A 14,182-nucleotide genomic window follows, 5' to 3' on the forward strand; every position below is an offset into this window, starting at 1 on the left:
TTTTTTCTGTAACATTTATAGCTCTTTAACTCTCATAGTTAAACCCTTTTCTACTTCATAAACTTGCAGATCTCCAACAAAATGACCTGGGTATTTCCCACATACCACTTCAAGTTTCTTCCAACTATGACAGCCCTCTAGCTGCCAGGACAGATCCAGCTAAGATGCTCCTACAGATATTAATAAAAAAAAACAAAACAAAAAAGCTGAGAAATGAAAGCCCAGGCAAAGCTCAAATCTGTTTATTAATTCCATAAAAAATACAAGGGAAAGCCTGATTATGTTCTGCAGGGGGTTAAACTGTTTACACAGTCCTGTCAGTAAAATGCTGTATAATTCCCAGTAAAAGACCTGACTGAAATACGAAATTGAGAGTGAGCCCAGAGGGGCTGTGTTCAGTTTCTCTGTATACTGTGGGCAGGCAGCAACACTGTAAAAGTCAGCACATCCATAGGATTGCACTGATAAGGGACAGGAGATCCCTGAGGACTGGATGGTGCAGCCATGAACCTCCTGAGCTTGATGCCAAAACTGAAAGAGCGTTAGAAGACCAGTTTGTAAGATTTCCTGCTGCTTGGTGTAGGAACCTGGCCGAGGTCTGGTTGGCTCCCACCTCGGGACCATGTCAGTCAAGAGTAATGGTGATGATAAAACAAAAGGACGGGCACGATGGAGTAACCTGAAACATGAGGGTAAATGAGGGTAAAACAACAAATGAGGTAATCTGACCAGCAAGTGTAGGGTGAACTCCAAAGGCCAGGGCCAAGGTAAGCACAAATATATGTATTTATATATAAAGTATATAAGGGGTAGGTTTGGGGTGGAATCTGAGGGTAAAGGTCCAATAAGAAACAATGATTAGGAATATGCAGAACAACGTGACACTCCAAAACCAATCAGAGGAAAGAACTGGGGAACTTTCTAGAACCACAATCTTATAAAGAGAGAACATGCCACTTTCCCACGGGGTTAAGCTGGGAGGGTACTGCTCACCCTAACTTTAACACTGGCCTACAGACAAGACTCCTGTGGTTTTAGATTGATATTTATGGTCTCATTGGCTCCAACAGCTTCAGACATGCTTATGTTTATACTTGACAGTGTGATATGGCTGTTTTTTCAAAAGGGAAAGAAAATCTGATGGCCCTTAAATTCCCTGTTTTCCTACCAAGGGAGAATCACCCCATATTTTCAGCCTTTAACACAAGAGTGGCTTTCACTGCTTCTCTTGAAAGGGAGTGGGACTGGCTTTCAGTCACTGGTGCATCAAAACCCCAGCCCAGGGCTGTGTCAAAGTGAGCCCACCATGCTTATCAGTTGGTATTGTTAAAATGAAGAAAACAGTGTTTTCTGCAACTGTGTATTCATTTCCTGAACTCCACAGAAATAAACTGTGTGTCCTTAAAGCACCATTTTGCTCTAAATCTGTCTTTAAAATCTGTGAGGAGAGTTTGACCCTTGTTCCAGTTTCCATCTACCTTGAAAGAATTTGGTGTCTGGCAAATATAGAAACTAGGCAGGCAAAATGACCATGCCCTTATTCTTCCTGTCTCACAGTAGATCTGTAGGTTGAACCCATCCAGAAGGATGTTGGGGAGCTGGAGCTGAGATCCTTCTGCTTGGTTTGCTCACTGAACACCAGTGCAGTTCTTACCTTTTCCAGACAGGAGATGGTACAACAGGAAAATGTGCAAGGGGCAGGAGGGATGCTCAGAGATGAGTCCTACAGAGCATTTTAAACTCTTCTCTTATAGCAAAGTATTGCATCTCCTGGGAAAGGATGAAGACTGTGAATACATGGTTGCCATCTACTGTATCTCAGCTAGGTGGCACCAAATGAAATAGTCCAGTATCACCCTGCAAATCAGCAACAGTGATTTTTTTTCTCCCCCCTATGCATAGTTCTAATGCTGACTCTACTGTGGGATGTTTGACGCCAAAACATAAATGTTATATTCAGAAAGTGATTGATTAAATTGGAGGGGAAACAAATCCTCTAAAAAGCAAACGAAAACAGAAAAGCTGAATGTGTTCCTATGTGGAAGGAGGAGGAAATTTGGGGCTGCCTTTCTCAGGCAAGAGTTGGATCTGACAGCAGCAACAGAACATGTAGAGAAACGAAGCAGGCAGAGGAAGTCAATCAGACATCTTCACTTGCTTTCTCTAGAAAAGCAAGATGGTTGCAAATTTTGTTTCTGCTGGAGCCCTGTGGATAAGAGGAGACCGCACTTGCAAGGGTCAGGGGAGGCAGCTGTTGCTCAAACCTCCTCAGAGCCATGTGGCTGAGCTTCACTCCTGGACTGAGAATTCCAGTGGTGACCCAAAACAAACCAGCTAGCATTGCTCAAAGGGGGAGACAGGATTTCTACTCTGGACATGTCAAGCTTGAAAACATCTTCTCTGCCCTGTTTTCAATGCATCTCAGGCTGAGTACACAAAGTGCCACATGCTGGGTCACCTGGTAGAGCCACATCTTGAGGCTGTGTGACCCTGTGTGGTCATCAGCTGCTGGGTCACAGGAGGCCAGGGAGGATAGGCTGGGCACTACCCAGAACAGCCTGGTCAGTTGGAAGGTGTTCCTGCCCATGGCAGGTGAGTTGGACATTTGAAGTCCCTTCCAATCCAAACCACTGTGTGATTCCATGAATCTGGGCAGGTTTGATTAAGCTAACAAGACATGAGAGCTTAAGGGATGCTGTCTGCAGACATTCAGTAACCTGGTAAAACAGTGAGATAATATTTGTTATCTCTTAGCCGCCAAGTTGTCCCAAGTTTTCATGCTTCTACAACCCTGCCAGCCCTCTGCTTGAAGCAGCAAGGGTAAAGTTTGGAATTTCTTAAAGACCCCTCAAATAGCTTAAGAAATTATTTGAGTTTTCCATCCTAATGCAGGAAATCTTTTTCCTGACCAAAAGAGACACCAGGGTGTGGCAGGCCCACCTGTGGCAGCAGTAAGAACTTAAAGCTTTGGGTATGAACAGGATCACACAGTGATCTGAGTAACCCGAGATGTGTCCCAGCCACACTATCTCTGCCAGGTTTCTGCCACAGGCCAGATCTGATCTTCTGATGGTGTTTAGCATCAGCAGGTTCAGAAACGTCATATCTGCACTTCCAGAAGTAAGTGGGACTTGTGCAGGGAATGACTGCAGCCCTGTGGAGTCACCCATCTCTCCCTATCGTGTGAAGAAGAGACCTGGCTGATGAGCCTGGCTGGTTAGGATTCTAATTCTGCTTTGTTGGCTGATGCAGAGAAGCTTTAGATTACAGTGAGAAGTAGGACAGGGAAGCTGGATGGAGAGGTAGTAACAGGATAGCCAGGGGAGGATATGAACTTAGGTATGAATCTTCACCTTACTGCTTCTTCAGCCATATCCTTGGAAGATTTTACTTTCTCTGGAAGCAGCAATGGTTCAGGACAAATGTTTTTGGGTTTTTTCCCTCCAGGTTGGAGAAGAATGGAAATCCTTATGATTCTTAGCATCTTCCCAAGGCCAGAGCTGAGAACAAACATGGCTTGTAATATTGATTGTAGATGCTCTCTCTCAACATTGCAAATTTCTGTCTCCTGGTGTCTGCACAGCCTTCATGTGTTGCAGGAGCATCAGGCTGAGTGACAGTCTTGCTGAGGCTTTCATCCTGGGGCACTGAAAGAAGAAAGAAAATTCAGTGTCTCCCCCTCAAAAATCCCCATAACAGATGATTGGGTGAGGCTTTCATCCTGATGCATTGAAAAGAGCAAGAACACATGGTGTCTCCCCCTCAAAAGTCCCTTACAAGACATGATTTCTTTGCAGTCTGGGCAGAGTAAAGAAAATCCTGCTGCTTAAACAGGCTATTTTGTGACAACTGCTGTGCACGAATGATGGCTGGAAGGCAGAGACAGTCACAAATGGATCCATCAGCTCTTTGGGGTCCTAAAATAACATGGCCCTGGAGGAGCTGGCTGCAGCTCTTGGTGAGGCGGCAAGCCTGGGAGCTGTTACTCACCCTGAGGTCCAGCTGTTTCACCCGTGGTGGGGTGACAGTGTCCTCAGCATCCACTTCATCCTCCATCCTGGCAGCATGGAGCCACTTCACTCAAAGTGCATTTTTTGGCACCCATCTGCACTCTTGGGCCATACATGCAAGGGAAAAGAGGGGGAAAGAGGGGAAAAGAGTGATCAGTGCCCCATAAATCTGACGCCACCTCTGCATGGGGACAGATGCATATGGTGGGATGCTGTTGGTTGTGTTCTCCCTGGGCTGAAGGGGAACACCCTGCTGAAAGGCTCCCAGGGCAATAGGTGGCTGCAGCTGTGGGCTCCCTGCCAGCAGCTGTGCCCAGAGTGGGATCTGGAGGCTGATCTCACAGCCAAGACAGCGCCATTCATCGGCACTCAATAAACAAAAGTGCCTCGCTGTTTTATCCAGGAGATAAGCATGGAGGGCATGAGATTGCTTTCCCTTGTGTTGTCTGTGCTGAGCGTGGGAGCCTGTGTTGGCTGCCAAAGGAGCTGAGGCACTGCTGCTGTGGCACATGCTGTGGACAGGCAGGGAACAGAGCTGCTGGGTGTCAGCTGGAGCCTCACAGGTACGGAGCACTGTGAGATGCTGGTGCTCACTGGAGGTCGCCAGCCCTGCAGGACACGTTGCAGGAGCTGGGCCACTGTTTAAGCCAGGTCATGACATGTTACTCATTAGAATGCCAGGGTCAACCCAGCTGCTTTAAAAGTCACTTAAAAAAAGAAGAAAATTCTACTTTATATTTTTTTTTAACATGCACTTGTATGCTTTGAGCATCAAGGACTTTATTCCCACTAATTGTTCAGCATTTGAATCAAATAGCTACTAAGAAGATGTCTGCAGCCTCTCTTCAAGGAGTAATGGGCAGAGAGGACAGATAGACCACATACACTGGGTTCACTGGTGGTCTTGCAGCTTGAGCTTTTGGAGACAACAGAGCCAGGTTTGGGGTTAAGCTGTCCCCTTCTTGCACTCTCCAGCTGATCTACATCCTCTCTCACTTCTGTAATGTCAAGTGCCTGCACCAAAAATGAAACCAGACCTGCTGGGTCAGTGGTTTCTGGGTGCTTCCTGCCATCCAAGCCGATGGCCAGCTGTGAATCTGTTCATTTTACTCATTCTGTTTGACTATACCCTGGATGCCTCCCCTGACACCTCTGCGCTGTTACCTTTGGCAACGCATCCTGTGGTCTCAGTGGAGAACAAGATCAGGCTTGGCTGGGATTGATTTTTCCAGAAAACGATGTTGACTGGTGCTAATTACATTACTGCCTCTTCAATATTTATCAGTTAAATTGCCTACCAGTGCTCTGAGAATCATGTCCAGAATGGCCACCAGGCCAAGGGAACAGTGACAAAGCTTGCCCAATTTTACTTTTTTAATTGTTGGTTTAATAACCACACTCACCAGGCACTTGGGGATTTTACCAGCAGCCCACAATTTATTAAAACAGAAAACAATACAAATGGGGAAGGAAACTGAAAAGGGAGACCTCGTGAAAGCCTCTTTTTTTGCAGCAGGCTCAACTTGATCCATGTCCTTGTAGGGCTGAACCAGCCAACAGGTGGGTTGAAAGCAGTGGGCTGAAAGCAGTGCAGGATTTTGGGACTCTCACAGGACAAGCTTTGTGACAAGCACAGACCTGGTATAATGCCCCGGCGTGCACCATGATCACAACAATGTAGCCTTGTACAGGAAGGAGATCCTGAGCTGTGCTCTTCACCTTGTATCAGACACAGACAGTGCTGCTTTTGAAGCTCCATTTTGTACCAAACAGTTTTAAATCTCTTTTGTGTCTGTCAGGAGAAAAAATTTATGTCTGAAAGCAGAGGAAACCTTGACAACCTGGCACTCACTGAATGCGAACTTTCTTCCTTTGCCTTCCTTTTTTATCCCCTCTCTTAAATGCTGCCGGAAGAAACAGGCCCTTTGTGCCATGCAGGTTACAAAGAGCAGTTGTTCTTACTGAAAATAAAAATGTGTGATTGCAATCCTCCTGGGACACAGCACAAAGATGGACAGAGTTAACCTCTTCTTTGCCAGGGGATGGTAATGTACGGCCAGCACATCTACGCTGTGATAAACAGTAACATCTACACCTCAAACCACACTGAATTCAGGTCAGCTTTTGACTGAGAGGGTACAGCACAGTGAAACCCACTGATGCCTTCACAAAACAGGACAGAGTGGGGATACACCACCACCTAGGAAAGGGGTGGGAAGCAGTTTTGCAGCTGGGGAGTGAAAAGACCACAACTCTCCCACACTGTTTCGCTGTTCCCCAAACTGGGAATTCCCACAGCAGTGCCCACCACAGCAGCCTGCCTGCAACCCAGGCCTTGCTCTCTGTTTTCCCAAGGACATGGTGGAGATAAGACTGTGGGGTTGGATAGACTATTCTGGCATCTCCCTGCCCACTGCTCTTGAATTTTTCTCTTGTGCTTATCCAATATACACCCATAAAATGGCCACAGTGCACTGGTCTCCTTCCTTGGTCAGGCATCACTCTTCTGGAGGGAGCTTTCCACCTCCAGTGCTGTATCTTCTCATGCTGTGCTCAGCCCAGGTTGAAAAGTGCATGAGAAAAGCTGGTCCCCCCTTACACCTATATCCAACTCATTAGCATTAGCTTCTGATGCTTTGCTGGCCTCTGGTTTACATCTTCTTCTCACCTCGGGTTCCAGATCCCTGACTGTGGTAACAAGCTCCTCTTGTCTTCAGATGTGGTGTGTGAACAACTGTGATGTTTCTGGGGTGTTCATTGCGACTCCATATAATTGTCACTTCTCCCGTGTACACAATGTCCTCATTAGCCCTACATGCTCCTGGGAGCATCCTTGTAGGCACTCTTTTCTAGTCGCCTCCGATTCATTGCACAGGATAACTGTGCTTTGATGCTCTGCCAGCTTCCACGAGCCCTTGGTACAGAGCTGGTAATCCCACACTCACCTAGGGCCTGGTGAATGTGAGCAGTGAGGGAGGCTCTTAAAGATGTATTCCCCCTGGAGATCTTTCCCCCTTTTCCTGGTGGATGCTACAGAATCACAAAATGGTTTGGGTTAGAAGGAACCTTAATCTGATTCTAACCTCCTCTGGTGGACACCTTCCACTAGACCAGGTTACTCAGAGCCCCATCCAGCCTGGCCTCGAATACTGATGGGGATGGGGCATCCACACCTTCTCTGGGCAACTTGTTCCAGTGCCTCACCACCCTCACCACAAAGAACTTGGTCATCCCAAGAGGCACAGAGATCTGTTTAGCTGCTGCTGTCCTCCTCGTCTTCATGCTTAATTTCCAAGGCCTGATGAAACGACCTCTGTGGATGTTTTGTCCCAGCAAGGACTTAGGTCACATAATGCTCCTGAGAACTCCAGGTCCACAGTGGAGCCTGCTAACCCCAAAAATCAATGCCTGCCAGTGTCATGGTGGCTTTCATGAGGGGTAGCAGGAAGCACAGCATGGTGACCCGAATGGCCTGGGTGGTATCCTGAAGGGAATGACAGACTCACAGAACATGTTGAGTTGGAAGGGACCCACAAGGATCATCCAGTCCAAATCCCGTCCTTGCACAGAACATCCCCTGGATGCACACCCTGCGCCCAAGAGCATTCTCCAAACACTTCTTGAGCTCTGTCAGGCTGGTGCTGTGACCGCTTCCTTGGGGAGCCCATTCCAGTGCCCAGCCACCTTTTTCTAATGCCCAGCCTACACCTGCCCTGGCACAACTTCAGGCCGTTCCCTCGGGCACAGATGACAGAGGCATTATTTCTCCCCCGCTGTCGCTCAGCCCGTGTCCTGCCGTGTGCCGCCTCGCAAGATGGCTGTGGGCGGGGGCCGGGGCTGCTCGGGCACGGCGGGGCAGTCCCGGCAGCGGCGCCCGGCCGGGGGAGGCGGCGGCGATCCCCGGGCGCCCCGGGCCGCGTTGCCATGGGGACGCGCGGCCGCCCCGGCGGGGAGGGACAGGCGGCGGCGGCGGTTCCTGCGCCGAACGCGGCCGGAGGGGGCAGAGCTGAGCCGGGCCGGGCCGCGCCGCGCCAGGAGCTCCGCACCCCGCGCCGCACCGTCCCCGGCCCCGGCGGGAGCCGCCGCCGCCGCCGCCCGGTAAGTGTGGGCACGGCCCTTCCCAAGCCCTCCGGAGGCGCCGCCGGGGGTCCCGACACCCCTCCTGCCGCCGGGATGCAGCTCTTTTACCCCGGCCTGGCTCCCGCTGCACCGGCCCCGCCGCCGCTTACCCCGGCCCCTCATCGCAGGGGTGTGCCGGCCGCCCTTCCTGCGCCCTCCGGCCCTGGAGGGCCGTCTCCTTGCTCCGGGGGGCTGCGGACTTCCCCATGTACCCCCTTCCCGGAGCTGCAGGCTCCCCTTGCCCGCCGCCTCTTCCCCCTCCTCACCCTGGGCGTTTTAAGTCTTCCCAGCCCCTCCCCTCCTCCCCGGGCTGGGTCCCTCTGCCTGCGGGGGGTGCCCGGGGCTGATCCCCCCCGCTTGCCGTGGTGCGGGGCTTGCCCTTGCCGGGCACGGGGGCTGCAGCCGCGGCGCGCCTTCCTCTCCCCTGCCCGCGACAGCCAAATTGCGGGTGACACGTGTGCGGCTCCACCGAGCCCTTTAGTGCCCCGGAGCTGCAGCTTCTTATATTGAAAGCGATTTCCGAGTTTCTCCGGGCTTCTGATTTCTGGGGCTTCGCAGGACTCCCTGACCGCGCCGGTCGCAGCGCAGGTCCTGCATCTAAGCCCCTCTGAGCTCCTTCCAGACTCTCCTAAGCCAGATCCCTGCCTCTTTGAGGTAGGTCAAGGTTATTGTGCTCTTCGTGCAGTGGATGGGGAAAGTGGAAATGTAGACAGACTGTGGGATTTCCTCAAGGTCACCCTGGGAATTGGACCCCAAGCATCCTCCCTCTTGCTGCACCCTCTGCAGCTGCTGTGTGAGGATGAAGTTGTGGAAATCGGATTTTCCAGTGCCCCAGCCTCTTTCCTGCGAGACTTCTCAGCTTTTAGTTTATATACCTTGCCAGGTGTCAGGGCAGGATCCCAGCTATATTTATTTGGCTTAATGTCTTTTAGCTATTAGATGTTTACAGTTAAATAGTGAGTGTTTTTACCATAGTATGTTAATTTCTGAGAGTCTCACTGCTGTTAGGATCTTTGTGGTGCTGCTGCTGCTGTTGGGATAGTATCTACAGTGATTTTGGCCACTGCAAGTAACTGTGGCTTTGCTTCTCAAGAACTCACTTCTTGGCAGTGCCAAGCAAAAAGGCAGCTGAACTAGAGTGGTACTGATAAGGATGTGTCGTGCGGGACTTTGGTGGTGGTTGTCTTCTTGTCCTCTACTTCTGTTTTCTTTGCAGGCTGTAATAAAAAAAGGAGTAGGCAAGGTTTAATAGGAGGAGTTCCTCTAACCTCTTCCTCAGAAAATAAACACCAGGATTTAATGAGGGTTTACCTCTTTGAATGTCTTGCCTGTATGATTTTTAACTGCGTGCTACTACTTGTAGTTGTTCATACAGGTGCAGTTTTTCTCCTGGTGCTGTGCCCTTGGGCTCATCTGTTCACCAAGTGAGTGCCTGGCGTAGTAAACAGCGTTATGTTTTGAGGGTGGTGGCGATCTCTGGCACTGATGGATGGCTGAGATGGAAAAGGGATCTGTGTCATAAAGTGGAGCCCTGCTCTGCTCTGAAGGACAAGTCTGCAGTCCTGTTTGGTGCCCAGCAATCTTGTTAATGTCTTACTAGGATGCCAGAGCCGTTGAGCATCTTCCTGCTGCCGTTTTAGGAAGGGGTACTGTGCTGTATTAAGTTACTAAAAGGCTGAAATCACTGACAGTCTGTGAAGGCCATTTGCTCCCTTTTTCCTGCCAAGATTTAAATTAGCGGGCAAGATGGGGGAAATACCTATCTGTCTGGCCAAGGTGACAGCAGCATGTCAATGTGGAGCAGCCCCCTGCTCACTTGTGCGTCATGTTTTGTCTTGTAGGTCTCTGGCAGAGCAGAGGTGTAATCGAGAGAAGGGATGGAGGCACAGTGACTGTTGGTTGGTGTGCCTTGGAACCTGGGAGCCATAGGATTTGGAGCTGTGCTCTGATACGGGAAATTTGGGGAAAGTCTTGCTTAGAAGCTGCAAGCATTTCATGTGCCTATACAGCTGTTCTTGCATAACTGTTGTCATCCTGAGAATTGTGAAATAGTAGGAGGGAGAAATTTCCCAGAGTAGGGCAGCTGTGTTTCCAGGTGAGTAAATGTTGTGCTGTGTTTAGCTAGGGTAAAATCTGTGTGTAAAGCCAACATCCCTGACCAAGGGCTTAATTCTGCAGATTCCTGGGAGAACAGCTTTTCCTTGAAGGTTAAAGCCCAATCTAGGGAACATTATTGTTGCAGGGTGTGTAATGACCATGCAAGGCTGTGAAAATAGTTAAATATCTTTGGCACTTCTTGAGGAATACACCCAGTGTTGATAGCTGGGTGTGCAGCTGCAGTGTGAATTACAGGCTGTGCCCTGAGATGGGGGAAATGTCAGGAGCCCCAGGAAAGGGGCTGTGACCTGGTGCTGACCCTTTGGTCATCCTGTGCAGCAAAAGGCACAGGGATCCAGCAGGAGCTGATGACTCAGCAGGATGACCCCAGACTGTCTGGGTGCACAAACTGTAAGAATATAAAAGCCCAGGAATACTTTTGTTAGGGGTTGGTCAGAGGCATCAGGTCAAGCTGTTTTTGTGTCACTGCACTATGATTAAATTACTTAGAGGATCCAGACATCTGAGACTGCTGTGGGAAACCCAGGGCTGAGCCAGTAAGGAAACCCTGCCTGACTGTGACTGTGGGATGTGCAGGGAGCCAAAAGGGCCACCCAAGGGTTCGCTGCAGCCATCTGCTGTGAAGGGACTTTGGTCGCAGTAGTGAAAGTCTTGCAGTGGGGGGAGTGTCACTGACAAAGTGGCTCCTGGGTGGTCAGACAGGAAAGTTTCCTTAACACACTCTGGGTTTTATCTGAATAATCTGCAGCCAGGAGGCTGTAAGATGGGTGACTGATGAGTTGTTCCTTCTTCCTCAGCAAGGAATACCTGGGTGTGGAGAAAGTATGCATGGTCTCCATCTTCAAAGGGTCAGGCCTTGGGTTTGCTGCTGGGCTGGCAGTTACTTGTTTTAGAGATGTTGGCAAGCCTCTGGACTCTCACCCCACTGTGAAAATAAAAGCTCCTGGAGGGTAATTGCCAGATTCACGGTAGCTACTGGAAGGTGGGATGACCTCGTGAAGTCCGAGGGATGAAAGGGGTGTGCAGTGGGAAGAAAAGTTTAGCAGCATTGGCCATAACTGGAGAGGGACTCGTGTCCCTGCTGCTGACTAGCAGCAGGTCTGCCTTGTTCCACATGATGCTTGCTTTTGTCACTTGATCCCTGTCACTTAACCCTGCATGTGCTTTGCAGTCAGGGAGCTGCAAATCTTTTGCACTCCCAACTTTCCAGTGCCATCAAGATGTCTTGCACAGGGTGTATCTCTTAATGGGCTGGGTTTATCTGCCTTAAATCATATTGTGCTGTCAGAATGACATAAAAGAGATTTGAACTAGGCCCCAAGGGGAAAAGAAAAGAGTTAGAAAAATGCAGTATGTTTGTTCCATTGTTGAGAGAGCCTGGGCTGGGGAGATAATGTGTAACCAAACCAGATTTGGAATGGCTGGGACAAATGATCCCGAGTGCTGCAGTTAATGTGTGTTAAGAAAGGATGCTAGTGCCCTGTGAAGGGAGTTTCTGCAGTTTCCCCTTTTCTAGGCCTTTCAGAACAGAGGTTAATTTCTTCCTAAGCCTGCCTTTTTCTGGGCCTTGCCTTTTCAAAGCGTCTTTTTCCCCTGTTGTTTTGTTGTGGGTTTGTTTTGGTTTTTTGTTTAGTTTTTTGCTTTGTTTCTTTGTTTTTCCCTAGAATGAAATTTCTACACTGCTGATGGTCCCTTCAGTGGTGTCCCAGTGGCCCGTCAGTGGTGTCCCAGAGCTGAGCATCTTTACCCTTTACTGGAGTAAGTTGATACAGTTCTGGCAGACAGTGGAGCAAATTTAGTTTGCACCAGCTGAGTTTGAGCTTCAAACTCATCATCGAGTGGGAGCTCTCGAGCAACAGGAAGAGTCTGGTCCCACAGCCTGTTTAGCCTGCCACTTACAAGTTTGTTAATGTCCTGTTAGGCTTCCAGCTGGACATGTCTTTCTCCCAGCTGCCTCTGCTCTCCTGTTAAAATCTGCAATACTGTATAGGATAAATGTCTGTACTGCTCCTTCTACAACAACACTGCAGAATAGAGAAGAATCTGCCTGTGCACAGCATTATGTCTTCTTCTACTGCAGGTATATAAGGACTGGTAATTATTCCTTTTACATCCATGATGCATTCTCCTAAATCCTTAACTGTGTTTTCAGGAAATGCAATAGCCTGCTTTAATGCCCATGATTGCATATTCAGACTCTCTTAGAAGTGACCAAACATCTGCACTACTACAGTCTGGGAGAGATGGAATTGTCAATTACTTATAATGGCAAATGAGTTAGAGATGCTCCCTCATGTAGGCCGTGCATTGTTTTCATTTGTTACTCTTGAACATGTTTAACACCATGTTTGTGTTCCATGGTGCATTCCTCATAAATGACTGCATGCACTCCAGCCTTGCTGGAGACAGTTGACAGTGAGACAGCAGGGATGTGACTGCAAGTGCCTATTCTCTGCCAGAGAGGTGTCTGAGGTCTAACAGGGCAGTGTGTTACAACTTCTCTGGCACCATGATGTAATGAAACCATCTTCCTTCAGCAAGGCTGAGTCCTCTTGGACTCCAAACCTGCTGGGTTTGAAGACTGTCACTTGGCCATATCCAGCTGACAGTGGCAGCTTGCTAGAAGCTAACACTGTGTTGCTCCATCTAATCCTAACAGCAGATAAATATTTTTTCCTGTTCTCTTTTGTTTGCTTTCCAGCACAGAGATAGCAGGAAGGAGGAGGTGGATTGAGCTGTCCAATGCCAAACCTGGGTGTTGCTTTAACCTTGCACTATTGATTGTCCGGTAGTTTGAATTATTGTGAAGACAAAGTAACAGGAGGTACAAAAGCTTTAGAAAACAAGGCAAAATCCCAGACAAACCTAATGAAAAGACCTTGTCACTCTGTGTGGTTTGGATTTCTGTCTGGCAGTTTTCTCTTACGCATCTGCAAATACAAAAACTTTGAACATTTTCTGCCTTAGGTCAGCTGTCTACATGGAGATTATATGTTCAGAGAAGGGAGAGGTATCAGAAGGAATATGATAGGTTACTGTTTATTTAATTTATGGGGTCTCTGTTGATCATAATTTAGTACAGCCTGTGGTGAGCTGCTCACAGGAATGTAGACTTACTCTATTTTGTTAAACCTTTTTGTAACTGGTACTTGCTCCCATTTTGGTAGTCCACTTGTCAGTGGGTGACTGTGTCTTGTCAGACCTTCCTGTGCCCTGCTCCTTCCTTTAGCACTGATGCTGGTGTACGGCATATCAGGAGAGCTGTCTGGATCTTTTTTTTTCTTTCCTGGGTCTGAGGTATTTATCCAGAAGCCAGCAGGAGAGAGGCTGGTTTTGACCCAGCTAAGTTTCCCCAAATAGTATGAATTTGAGGAGCTGAAAATGACTAAGTCACATCAAAGACTGTGCCTGCCCCACCTGGAGTTTTTGACTCTATGTTTGGGGCTCATACTCTCAATGTAAAAGCTGTCCCAGCTGTGAGGAGCTTTGTGGGCAGGGTGGGGAGAGGGAAAAAGAAGGAAATGTTCCCCTCTTATATAGGACAGTGATGCTTCTGCACTGGGTGGGTAACTGGCTTGGAGGAAGTGATTGGGAAAAGAGTTATGTGCTTTTCTTTTTTAATTAGAGCACAAAGGTAGGGGACTTTCAGCAAATGATTTTAGTAGGAAAGAGATGCAGTGCAAGTGAGCAATTGTTTTGGATCAAGCCACAAATAAGTCCAGTAGCCATGATCCTTCGTTTCTGAATTCAACTGCAGCTTTCAGTGAAGCCTTTTAGCTTTGACAAAAGGTTGTGCTGTTTGGTGTGGGAGCTCCGAGCTGGACAAGTGCTGGCTTTTGTGTGGATAAGTGTCTGGAATGAAGCTGTAGCCTGTGGTTTCCTTAGTCTAGGCCAGACCATCTTAATTTCTGCTGCTGCTGATCAGTCTCTGTCCT

At 48.7% G+C, this 14,182-nt stretch overlaps 1 protein-coding gene and 1 long non-coding RNA gene across 8 annotated transcripts in view; one reads left to right on the plus strand and one right to left on the minus strand.

The window, feature by feature from the left end:
* Nucleotides 1-227: 227 nt before the first annotated feature.
* LOC111930733 (uncharacterized) lies at nucleotides 228-7,921 on the minus strand. The gene is made up of 2 exons (XR_002865286.2): nucleotides 3,991-7,921; nucleotides 228-3,647 (listed from the first exon to the last, which is right to left on the minus strand). It is a non-coding gene; the product is annotated as an uncharacterized LOC111930733 (long non-coding RNA).
* A 37-nt stretch (nucleotides 7,922-7,958) lies between these two features.
* SLC25A22 (solute carrier family 25 member 22) overlaps nucleotides 7,959-14,182 on the plus strand; it is a 51,778-nt gene continuing 45,554 nt past the window's right edge. Inside the window, exons 1-3 of one of the 7 annotated variants that reach the window (XM_086895743.1) lie at nucleotides 8,024-8,108; nucleotides 9,971-10,224; nucleotides 11,912-12,005. The gene's annotated coding sequence lies outside the window, so the exon portion shown is untranslated. Of the gene's footprint in view, nucleotides 8,109-8,201; nucleotides 8,784-9,970; nucleotides 10,225-11,911; nucleotides 12,328-14,182 lie in introns of those variants that run through there. The other 6 variants (XM_086895742.1, XM_086895747.1, XM_086895746.1 and 3 more) reach the window with 6 other exon arrangements.

This window comes from Cyanistes caeruleus, chromosome 6, assembly GCF_971803275.1.
Source record: "Cyanistes caeruleus chromosome 6, bCyaCae1.hap1.1, whole genome shotgun sequence".
NCBI lineage: Eukaryota > Metazoa > Chordata > Aves > Passeriformes > Paridae > Cyanistes > Cyanistes caeruleus.